Here is a 12570-nt window from a genome sequence, read left to right as displayed (position 1 = left end):
CACACTCACACTCACACACTCACACACTCACACACACTCACACACTCACACACACTCACACACACTCACACACTCACACACTCACACACACACACTGACACACTCACACACTCACACACACTCACACACACACACTCACACACACACTCACACTCACACTCGCACACACTCACACTCACACTCACACACTCACACACACACTCACACTCACACACACACTCACACTGACACACACACTCACACACTCAGACACACTCACACACTCACACACACACTCACACTCACACACACACTCACACACGTACACACACACACTCACACACTCACACACACTCACTCACACACTCACACACACTCACTCACACTCACACACACACAGAGACACACACACTCACACTCACACACACTCACACACTCACACTCACACACACACACACACACTCACACACACTCACACACACTCACACACACTCACACACACACACTCACACACACACACTCACACAAACACACACAGTCACACACTCACACACACTCACACTCACACACACTCACACACACACACACACACACTCACACACACACACACTCACACACACACACACTCACACACACACACACTCACACACACACACACTCACACACACACACACTCACACACACACACACTCACACACACACACACTCACACACACACACACTCACACACACACACACTCACACACACACACACTCACACACACACACACTCACACACACACACACTCACACACACACACACTCACACACACACACACTCACACACACACACACTCACACACACACACACTCACACACACACACACTCACACACACACACACTCACTCATACACACACTGACACACACTGACACACACACACACACTCACACACACACACTGACACACACACACTCACACACACTCACACACACTCACACTCACACACACTCACACTCACACACTCACACACACTCACACTCACACACACTCACACTCACACACTCACACACACTCACACTCACACACACTCACACTCACACACTCACACACACTCACACTCACACACACTCACACTCACACACTCACACACACTCACACTCACACACACTCACACTCACACACTCACACACACTCACACTCACACACACTCACACTCACACACTCACACACACTCACACTCACACACACTCACACTCACACACTCACACACACTCACACTCACACACACTCACACTCACACACTCACACACACTCACACTCACACACACTCACACTCACACACTCACACACACTCACACTCACACACACTCACACTCACACACTCACACACACTCACACTCACACACACTCACACTCACACACTCACACACACTCACACTCACACACACTCACACTCACACACTCACACACACTCACACTCACACACACTCACACTCACACACTCACACACACTCACACTCACACACACTCACACTCACACACTCACACACACTCACACTCACACACACTCACACTCACACACTCACACACACTCACACTCACACACACTCACACTCACACACTCACACACACTCACACTCACACACACTCACACTCACACACTCACACACACTCACACTCACACACACTCACACTCACACACTCACACACACTCACACTCACACACACTCACACTCACACACTCACACACACTCACACTCACACACACTCACACTCACACACTCACACACACTCACACTCACACACACTCACACTCACACACTCACACACACTCACACTCACACACACTCACACTCACACACTCACACACACTCACACTCACACACACTCACACTCACACACTCACACACACTCACACTCACACACACTCACACTCACACACTCACACACACTCACACTCACACACACTCACACTCACACACTCACACACACTCACACTCACACACACTCACACTCACACACTCACACACACTCACACTCACACACACTCACACTCACACACTCACACACACTCACACTCACACACACTCACACTCACACACTCACACACACTCACACTCACACACACTCACACTCACACACTCACACACACTCACACTCACACACACTCACACTCACACACTCACACACACTCACACTCACACACACTCACACTCACACACTCACACACACTCACACTCACACACACTCACACTCACACACTCACACACACTCACACTCACACACACTCACACTCACACACTCACACACACTCACACTCACACACACTCACACTCACACACTCACACACACTCACACTCACACACACTCACACTCACACACTCACACACACTCACACTCACACACACTCACACTCACACACTCACACACACTCACACTCACACACACTCACACTCACACACTCACACACACTCACACTCACACACACTCACACTCACACACTCACACACACTCACACTCACACACACTCACACTCACACACTCACACACACTCACACTCACACACACTCACACTCACACACTCACACACACTCACACTCACACACACTCACACTCACACACTCACACACACTCACACTCACACACACTCACACTCACACACTCACACACACTCCCAGCCTGGGCGTGGGGGTCCCGGCAGAGCGGGGCGGAGGAGGGGGCAGGACACACCTCCCTTCCATGGCTCGAGCTAATCTCCCCTCCTTTTGTTCCTGGGGGAGAGCTTTAAACATCCCGCAAAGCCTCTGCCCCTCCCTCCAGGAAGCACCAGGCAACTTTACCTGAAGGTACAAATTCAGCCACTCTCCCTTTTCCTCTTTGCTCTGCAGCTGCTGCTCGGGGAGGATGGAGATAATCCACTTTGTCAGAGGCACACACACACACACACACACCCGGGACGGGGTGGGTTCCCCCACCTCTGCTCGCTCTGACGCCAGCAGCTTTTAATGACGCTGGTAAAAAGGTACTGGGGTGTGGAATGGTTATTCCCAGCCCCAGGAACGCTCCTGGGGATTGGTTATCTATGAGCAGCGTTACTTCTGAACCTCCGAGGGCCACATTTCGCAGGCCATCAGAATCGGTGAAAAAGCTGCCACGGGCCTCAGGGAGGCAGGACAGCCTGAGGGAGGTGGCACTGCTGGCGTTTGGCCACCCAAATCGGCAGGGTTTTCTCCCGAGGGCTGATTTAGGGCCAGGCTGATCCATCGTTGTCCCAAATATTTGTGCATCACTCTGACGTTGTGATGGGCAGGACCTGGCCCTCAGTGCAGCGACAGCAGCGTGGTTTTGGCTTCTTCTCTCCTGGATTTGCTCATCAGTATCCGGGGAGTTTGGAGGGAATTTCTGAGGGAAAAAGTTGCCCAGAGAAGCTGTGACTGCTCCTGGAAGTGTCCAAGGCCGGGCTGGACAGGGCTTGGAGCAGCCTGGGATAGTGGAAGGTGTCCCTGCCCGTGGCAGGGGGTGGAACTGGATGATCTTGAAGGTTCCTTCCAACCCAAACCATACCAGGATTCTCTAATTCCACGATAATCCCGCTGCAAAAGGAGGAGCTGGACAACCTCAGTTATCCCCCTGGCACAGGGAAAAGGGGATGGGAGGACATGGACTCATCGTCACGGGGCTGGAATGTCTTGTGAAGGCATTGCTGGTTCTGGCCTGCTTACTCACCGCGATGGCCCAGCTGGCATCTTCAGGGGCCACTTGAGCGTGTCAGGAGGGCTGGATTTAGAAACATGAGCGACTCCCAGAGCAGGCAGCCACCACAGGGAACAGCTGCACTCACCCACACGCAGAAAGGGCACATCCACGATGCTCCCATCCCAGAGAAGTCTGTGGAAAGGCATGAGGGGCCAGGAGGGAGCTTTGGAGGGATCCAGACTGGTCACACTTCTCAAATACCCCGCGTGTCACTTCTCCTGCTCTCCTTCCTGCTGTGGCCTCCATGGAAGAGGTTTGTCATGGCTGCAGGATGGGAACATCACCCTCATGGAGAGCAAACCAGAACCAGGCAAGGCTCCTTGTGGGGAAGAAGGTTTTGCGTAATTTTAGTGGAGGACACCAGTGCGTTTCGCCCCTTCCCTCTTTCCTCTCTGAACTCCCACTGGTAAACTCTGATTATTTTTCTGCTTCTGCAAATTTCAGCTGGAATCAGCTCTGGTGGGGCTATGGTTGATCTTCCCCACTCACAATTTACTCACTCTCTGCCCCACTCATCGCCCTCTGCTCTCCAGGGATGGTACAGTGGGAGAAAGGCACAGCCTGCTTTTCCTGCTGTGCCCAGAAGGCCACTGGGAGGCTCACTGGGAGCACTGGGAGCACCAGTAAACCCCCACCAGGCAGCTCTGCAACCCTCCCCAAAGCCAGCCCTGGTGCGGAACACCCAGAGCACGTGGGAGACCCAGATACCAAAACACAACTCAACCTCTTCTGTCTTATTGAGGGGAAATTATCCAAATGCTGGGATTCTGGATTCCTGGGAGCTGGGGTGCTGGAGGCCAGGCTTTGTCATGGGCCTGTTCACTTGTGCCACATCATTCTGCTTCCCTTTTTACACTTATAATGTCCCTGAAGACTGAGATCCATCTCAGCCATGCCATCCCCACATCCAGGAGTCACAGCAGCACAAAGAGTGACGATTTGGGTCGATATCCACCTCGTCAGTGTGGGGAACGAGGCAGGAGATAGGCAGCACCTGGCTCGTGGTGTGACTCAGGGGCAGAACTGGTGACAAGGTGGCTTGTGGTGACAAATTCATGTCCCCTCGTCAAGACAGGCCCAGCCGGTTTGGCTGTAGCTGCTGCCCAGACGTGGAGCTTGGCCCCACGCTGGAGATGGGGTTTTTCACTAAAAGGATTCCACTTTGCCACCTCCCCCTGTCCAACCCTCCTTGGCTGCCCCTGGAGTCACGGAGACCCTAGAAACTCATCCCAGTGCAGACACCGGCCTGTGGAGGTGGCGTGAGGTCCTCCTGGAGCTGCATTCCTGTGTTTGGGATCTGCTCTGGGCTCATCTCCAGAGAGCTGGAGCTGGCTGAGATGCCCACAGGCCGTCGCCCCTTCCCTGGGCCCCGAAGAGGCACTGATAGCACTGAGCAAATCAGGGGCAAATTCGGGCGCGTTTCTCAGCTCTTCAAAGAGACGCCCTCAGCTGGGAGGGGGCAGCAGACATGAAAGGGAACAGCAGACATTTGACATTGCCTGAAACACCTCTGGCTGTGGCCGCCATGTGTCCAGGTTTTTCCATGTGTGACTGGAATTTTGGCTGCTCCTGGATTCCCATTTAAAAATTTCTGTGTGAGTGTGTTGTCCTGTGATCCCAGGGCTCCTAAGGGAAGTGGAGGAAGGATAAAAGCACAAAATCCAGTGCTGGAATGTCCCCAGGAGGGCAGGAGGGATCGCATCTTTCAGCTGGATGGAGGCAGAGCACCCAAAGAGCTGCACTGGGGTGCCCCAGACCTTTGGCAGAGCGGAGCGGATCCGCCGCGGGTCGTGACCCTTTCCTTCGGAATTTGATGTACAGGCTTCTACTTTTCTGCCACCTCACCCTGGGTGGGAAAAATGTTATTTTGAGGAGGATGTTGTTATTCCCTCTCGTGTTTTGTGTGCCCCCAGTTTTTTCCACAGGCGCCTCTGCTGACCCTTCCTTCCATTCCAGGCTCTGACAAACACGTCCTGGCCACCACGGAGCTGCTTTAGGAGGGCAGTAGGTGACGAAGGCAGGGCTTGAACGGGTGGTGGTGGCTCTGCTCCTGCTTTTGTGACGTGCCTTTGTGCCAGCTGCATTCCTCTCCCTGGGATGGTCACTTCTTTAGGACAGGACACCTCTCCTGATAGGGCCTGAAAGACAGCGAGACTCGAGGAGGGATTTGGGGCTCTCTGCCACCTCTTCCCGCTCCTTTCCTCCATCTCCTGTCCCCCGGCCACCGGGATGAGGCAGAGCCACCTGCCCTGCCCGTGTCCCGCGGGAGAGGTGGGACTCTCACCCGTGTAGCTTTGGCCCACCTAGTGGTACAGCGGGAGAACAAACCTGGAGAGGGAAAAGGAGGGGTGAAAAACGCACCCAGAGCACGGGGATCTGCAGCACCGGGGCTCTGCTTCCCTTTCCCCACCCCAGAGGAGCTGGCAGGCACCAAAACAGGGAATATGTCCGTGCCCCTGGTGGAGACACAGGGTTTTCGGAGAACTGGTGGGTGGAAGGGTTGGAGGGACTTGCCCTGGAAGGTGGGGGGATGGACAGTGGGTGCTGCCTCTTCTCTGGCCTCCTCCGTGCATGGCCAGTGCTCTGGGCTGGTGTCACCAGGCAGCTCTTTCCTGTCCCCAGCCCATCGACAGTGGCGACAACATCAGCCCGGTCCTGACCTGCCCTGGGGCAGAGCAGCTTCCCAGGCAGGCAAAACATCTTCTGTTGGCCATTGGGAATGGCGGGGACGTCACCCAAGTGTCCCCTGGTAAGTGACAGCAGAAGGGAACTGATCATGGGACTCCAGTTCTGTCTGACTGCAGGAGAGTCCGGAAGTCCAAGAAGTCAGTGCCACGTCTTTGTCCAGATAAACACCCCCTGTCCTCATCCCTTCCTCCCAAACCCACTGAGTTGGTCACTGCCATCCTTCACAAGTGTCCAAGGCCAGGTTGGACAGGGCTTGGAGCAGCCTGGTCTGGTGGGAGGTGTCCCAGCCCATGGTGGGGCGGGGGAAAACGAGGTGATTTTTAAGGTTCCTTCCATTCCTTCTATGATTCTGTGGTTCTGTGATCTTCTCCAGAACTTTCCACAATGTCTTGGGGTCATGGCAAGGGGAACCAGTGCTTGGCTGATGGTGAGGGACACTTCTCAAGGTGGTCTCCACCAGCAAAGTCACTCTGTGGAGATCATCCTCTGAAAATGAGTGCTGTGGAGGATAATTTGGGATCTTCCTTACAGGATGAAATTTGGGGAAAACCAATTTATTTTGAAGGCAAATCAGAGTCCATAAGGAGCAGTCCTGCTTTTCTGGCACATTGGGAACTGCAGAATCATAGAGGAAATCACCCAAAATACGACCTGAGGATCCTGATCAGCGGCAGTTTTCCCCTCAGGAAATCCAATAAACGTAGACATGACCCGAGCCCTGCGTGTGTAGTGTGTGTTTGCTCGTGTGGAATTTCTCCAGGCCAGATTCAGATTAAAAACCCATTAATCAGCGATGGAAGCTGATAATCTCGAGGGCCCCAAACCTGCTGTGAAGTGTACAAACAACCATTCATAGGAGGGTGGGTGCCACTGACGGAGGAAATGAAATCTTTCCAAGAGAATAATAACATTAATAATACTGCTACTAATAAATGTCACCTGCTTGCTTTGAGAGAAGCATTTTAGGGTCAGGTGTTTGGGCTCCTGGCGGGGCAAATCCTGCATCCCTTTCTGGACACATCCCTCTTGCCAAGTCTGAGCCTCTAAAGGGATGGCAGCTCGTTAAAGGTGCACGTGCAAAGGGGCTCAATTCCTTGGAAGTGAAGAGACTTTGGTGAGTGGAGTGAAACATCCTTTGAGGGTCCTCGTTTTCTGTCCCCCTTTAATTAACTATTTCATTAACTACCTTTGCCTAAATGCCCAAAATCCAGAAAGCTCAAGTCCAGCATTAATTGGAATGAGATGATTTTTAATGTCCCTTCCAACCAAAAATGTTCTATGATTTTATGAAGATTTCCTCCAACCTCTTAGAATAAAGATTGGCTTTAAAGTTGCAGTTTCTTTACTCTGCTCCGTCTGATTTCTCTTTATTTATTTTGAGGGTGGAGATATACATTGGATTAGGGGGAGAAAAAAGAGAGGAAAGCCAAGTGTTTGTGAGACAGAAAGAACAATAAGAGGAACAGTTATTTATTAAATCATGGATGCACTGATGTTGAAATTTTCTAATCCCTTTCTAACACCCAATTCAAATCACTCCCTTTCAAAGGGCTGGCCACACTCCTGCTGCAGGTGCAAACAAAGGAAAAAACAAATTTAAAATTTAAACCAGAATTTGATCCCTTTGTGAACTCGCTCCTAACCCCCCTCTTTGAAACTCAAGTGATAGCATCGCTTGAGATGAATGTTGGGATTCAGCCTCGTGTTTGCAAATCAATATGCATTTTAAACAGGGATTACTCTGGGCTGCTGACAAGCACTGGACTGAAAAACTGCCCAGACTGGAGTGTCTTCTCTTCAGCCACAGAGCAAGTTAATTAAGATACATTAAAATCACTAATAGGAACGTGGGGTACAATTTGAGAGCACAGGAGCATCTGCAGTTACTGCCTGATATTGCAGCAGTGCCTTGGTCAAGGTCTTCAAACCTTTTAAATGGGTTTTAAAACTGCAGAGTGTTAATTTTTTTTAAGGTTAATTTTTTTTTTGCATTAGTTTTTTTTTAAAAACGGCCTCATGAGAAATATCACAACGGCAAAGTTGTGGTGGCATGGTGCACCCACAGGACGGGGAAGGGGAGCTTGGAGGGGGCCAGAGCTCTGCCATGAGGTGGGAAATGGTGAGATAAGAAATAATGAACAATGAAATAAATAATGAGCAATGGAATATCTCCCATGCACCCCAAAATTCACTGTCAGGGGCTGGCTGAGGGTTGCCGGGTGCTTTGCTGCAGGAGACTCTCCTGCCAAGAGAAAAAGACTTCTTGCAAAATTAGTGGGAAGAAAAGATCTGCCTGCACCCAGGGGAGGAAGAGACCAGAAGGATTTGGCTGAGACAGTTAAAAAAACCCACAAAACCCCACCAAGGTGCTAAAACCTCAGTCAAGTGAGGTGTTGACAAAGGATCCCAGTTGATAAATAAACAGAAAGGAGCTCTCCCTTGCAAAGCCTGAATGACAAAGAGCGAGATCCAGGAGCTGGAGAGTGTCCCGCACCATTTTCATCACAAAAGCTGATGGTGGGGGGCAGGTTTTAACACGGCAACAAGTCTGACTTTCTCTCCCTTTCTCCCTCCTTTTTTTTTTTTCCTTTTCCTTTTTTTCCCCCCCTGCCCCTCCCTCTTATAAACAGAGAGGACAAGAGGTCATATCCCCGGGGTTTAAAGAGCCACTTCTCCCCCTTCCAGGGAGGGTGGATGTTCTTTCAGCCTGTTTACAAATTAGTCAAAGTTATGATGTCTTAATGCACTTGCCGGGTGGCCACCTGTCCCCAGCTCCCTTCTGGTGCCTTTACTTCGTGTGCAGGAGTGACACCTGCAGATGGTTTCTGGCCCAGCATCCAAATCCAAGGATTAAAATGGGGCAAAACGCCACGAGTCGGGTTCCTTGCTGCGGTGTAAGGAGTGGGGGAGGCCAGCGCCTGGGTCTGCAATGTCCACCAGATGATTTGGGGAAGGGCTGAGCTCCCAGGCAGGGACTTGATGGATTTGGTGCTGTTCATTCCTAGGGCGGAATGAATTTAAGTTGAAAGAAGGTTTAGATTCGATATTAGGGAGAAATTTTTGGCTGTGAGGGTGGGGAGGCCCTGGCACAGGTTGCCCAGGGCAGCCGTGGCTGCCCCTGGGATCCCTGGAAGTGTCCAAGGCCGGGCTGGACAGGGCTTGGAGCAGCCTGGGATAGTGGAAGGCGTCCTTGCCTGTGTCAGGAGGGTTGAAACCAGATCACCTTTCAGGCCTTTTCCAGCCCAAACCCTCCTATGGTCCTCTGTTTCTACTGAGGGAATTTTGCCATGGAATTTGGAGCATTTGGAAGCAAAAGCTGGGGCTGCATCTCTCTGGTTTGCTCCCAGCCTCGTGTTTACAGCACCAAAACCAAGCCCACATCCTCCCGTTCATCCCGCTGCTTTAGGAAGCTGTTTCCAAGCCCTGGGCACGAAGCAGCGTGGCTTTAGCAGCACGAAGTTCAGTGGGAAACGCTGCTACTGGTGCTCGGTGCACCTTCCCCCTTCCTCTGTGGGCTCCCTGATAAGGGCTGAGCTCCCTTTTCTCCCGGGGGAAAGGAGGCAAATGCACTAATAAGGTTTTTTTTTTTTCCCCTCCCCTACCTGTGCCATTATTTTCATACAACTTAATCTCCCCGAAACTTTTATCTTCCTGCCAGCGTGGGCTGGGATTGGCCGAGGGGTTCAGAAGTTGGAGGGGAGGAAACGAGCGGATGGAGACGCTCGACATAATCAGCTAAACCAAGTTTCCCAAGGAAACCAGACTTCAAATGCTTCACAAGTCTTAGGAGCTGCTTACAAATCCCAGTCATGAGCCAGAACCCCCGGTGCCAGGCACTGCACGAACATATTCCTGCACACAATCCTTTCCCCAGGCCAGTGCTGAGGAGTTTAAAACGAGGAGTTTAAGGCACGTCGAGGTTGGCAAGCGCCCGCTTTTCAATATGAATGTGGAGCAGCTCCCTTAATGTGGGTTGGATTTGGCTGCAGTCTGCAAGGGAGCAGAGCTGGGCTCTGCTGGAGTTGGTTTTTTTCATGGGAATGGCAAGGAAATCACAGGGCTTGATGAACTTTGCCTCTTAACAGCCCTACTTGGCTTCGGTCCTGCCCAGAAATCCTGTTGGCTCCATGGAGTAAGGAGGGAGTAAAATCTGCAGGGCTTGGCCCCATTGGCAGCTATGTAATTCAAAAAAAAATTTTAATAGATATATATATATTTTTTTTTTTTAAAGAAAAAAAAAAGATTATACTCTTCCTCTGCAGGTAGAAAAAGTGCTTGGGTCTTCACAGGGCACTGGGTCACACACGTGCCATTGCCCTGCTGGTCTCACACCAGGGATGAGCTGGTCCAGAGTCTGGAAAATGCCTTTGCTCACCAAGGCAAGTGTTAAATCCTGGAGCTGCAGTGGGACAAAAAAAGGTTATTTCTCCTTTTAGGCACTGGTTGAGCTCCTGCAGAACTTCCCAGGAATCAGTGGACAGGAGGAGAAAGGAACTTCCGTGGCAGGAAGGGACTGCACAGTGTCGGGGATATTTGGGTGAGTTCAGAAGTCCTGGCTCTCCTGGGAGGATTTGGCCCATCTTTTCCCAACCCTGCTTTTCCCAGAAAAGGGAGAGCTGTGCTCCCGTCCCTGAGTTTGGTGGCACCACTGCCTGAACTGGAGCTAGATCTCCAGCCAGCGGGTAGGGAAGCCCTGCAGGCGGTTCATGGATGGAGTTCATCTCTGTGAGATGTTTCCCCATCCTCTCCTCACCTTCTGTCCCCCTCAGTGGACTCCTGGGAGCTGAAGTTGCACGAATCTGACTCTGTAAATTTGGAAGACATCAAGAAATTTGAGCTCCAGACATCAGGAATCAGCTCCTTCTGCCTCTGCTTTCTTCTCCCAGAGCTCGTAAGATTCTAAGGAATCAAATACATGTGGAGTCACGAGTTACTTTCCAGTCTCTGAGCTTTTAAAAATAGGTGGGGAAGGGGGTTTCTGAAATGTTTTGCCCACCATGAAATTTGATGTATATTTGCACCAGAAGCTGTTGTGTTGTGAATAAACCCCAAAATACCATCAAATATTGAGGTATTTGGTAATTTAATTGGGAGATGCAGACATTTGGGGCCGCAGTGCCTGAAATGGAGAGACTGCCAGGTATGTTCAGGTGGGGTTGGCAAGCTTGGTCCTAAAGAATGCAAATTTTCTGAAATATTTTTATTTTTGGAAGAAAAATCACAGTTTTAATGACTCCTTGAAGCTCTTCTGAAGAGCAGGAGAATGAGGCCATTGGGACAGGTCCCCACCAGCTCAGTGTGTCCAGTTAAGGGAAGGTGTGGGGGAGCTGCTGCTGCGAGAGGACAAGAAGCCACCTTGTCCAATTCCTTTTTGTCACATGTCCCCACCCAGGGGCTGCCTTCCAGCAGAACCTGGACACTTCCCAAAATCACAGGAGTTGGGGAAAACCTCTGAGATCATCGAGCCCAAAGCTTAACCCTGCACTGCCGTGTTCACCACGAATTCCCAGGTGCCGCTTCCTGCGGTTTTGGACGCGGCAAACCCTGGAACTCCTTTGGCCGTGAGGGACAGGGAGTTTTTAGGATGGGGGGAGGAAATGAACTCTCGAGAGCTTTGCACCCTCAACCAGCACAGCACAACTCCTGAGCTGGCCTTGACCTCAGGTTTTTAGGGTTTACCTGAAAATCCTTCTCAGGGATGTTGTCCATCGTGGGACACCTTCCACTATCCCAGGGTGCTCCAAACCCCAATGTCCAGCCTGGCCTTGGACACTCCCAGGGATCCAGGGGCAGCCACAGCTTCTCTGGGCACCCTGTGCCAGGATCTCACCACCCTCAGAATGAAGAATTTCTCCCTAATATCCCACCTAAATCTACTCTCTTCCATTTTGAAGCTATACCCTTTGTCCTATCACTCCAGGCCCTTGTAAATAGCCCCTCTCCCTCTTTCCTGTCACCTCCCTTCAGGTCCTGGAAAGCCACAATGAGGTCACCCCAAAGCTTTTCTTCTCCAGGCTGAACAATCCCAATTCTCTCAGCCTTAACACCAATGACATCCCAAAAAACTACACCACCACAACTCCCTGGAAGCATGAAAACATCCAGCAAAGTGAAAAAAAAAAAAAAAAAAGGCTTTTCAAGAAGAAAAAAAAAAAAAAAAAGGCT

Source organism: Corvus brachyrhynchos, unplaced genomic scaffold (assembly GCF_000691975.1).
Source record: "Corvus brachyrhynchos isolate BGI_N302 unplaced genomic scaffold, ASM69197v1 scaffold18, whole genome shotgun sequence".
NCBI lineage: Eukaryota > Metazoa > Chordata > Aves > Passeriformes > Corvidae > Corvus > Corvus brachyrhynchos.
This window is presented reverse-complemented; position numbering follows the sequence as displayed.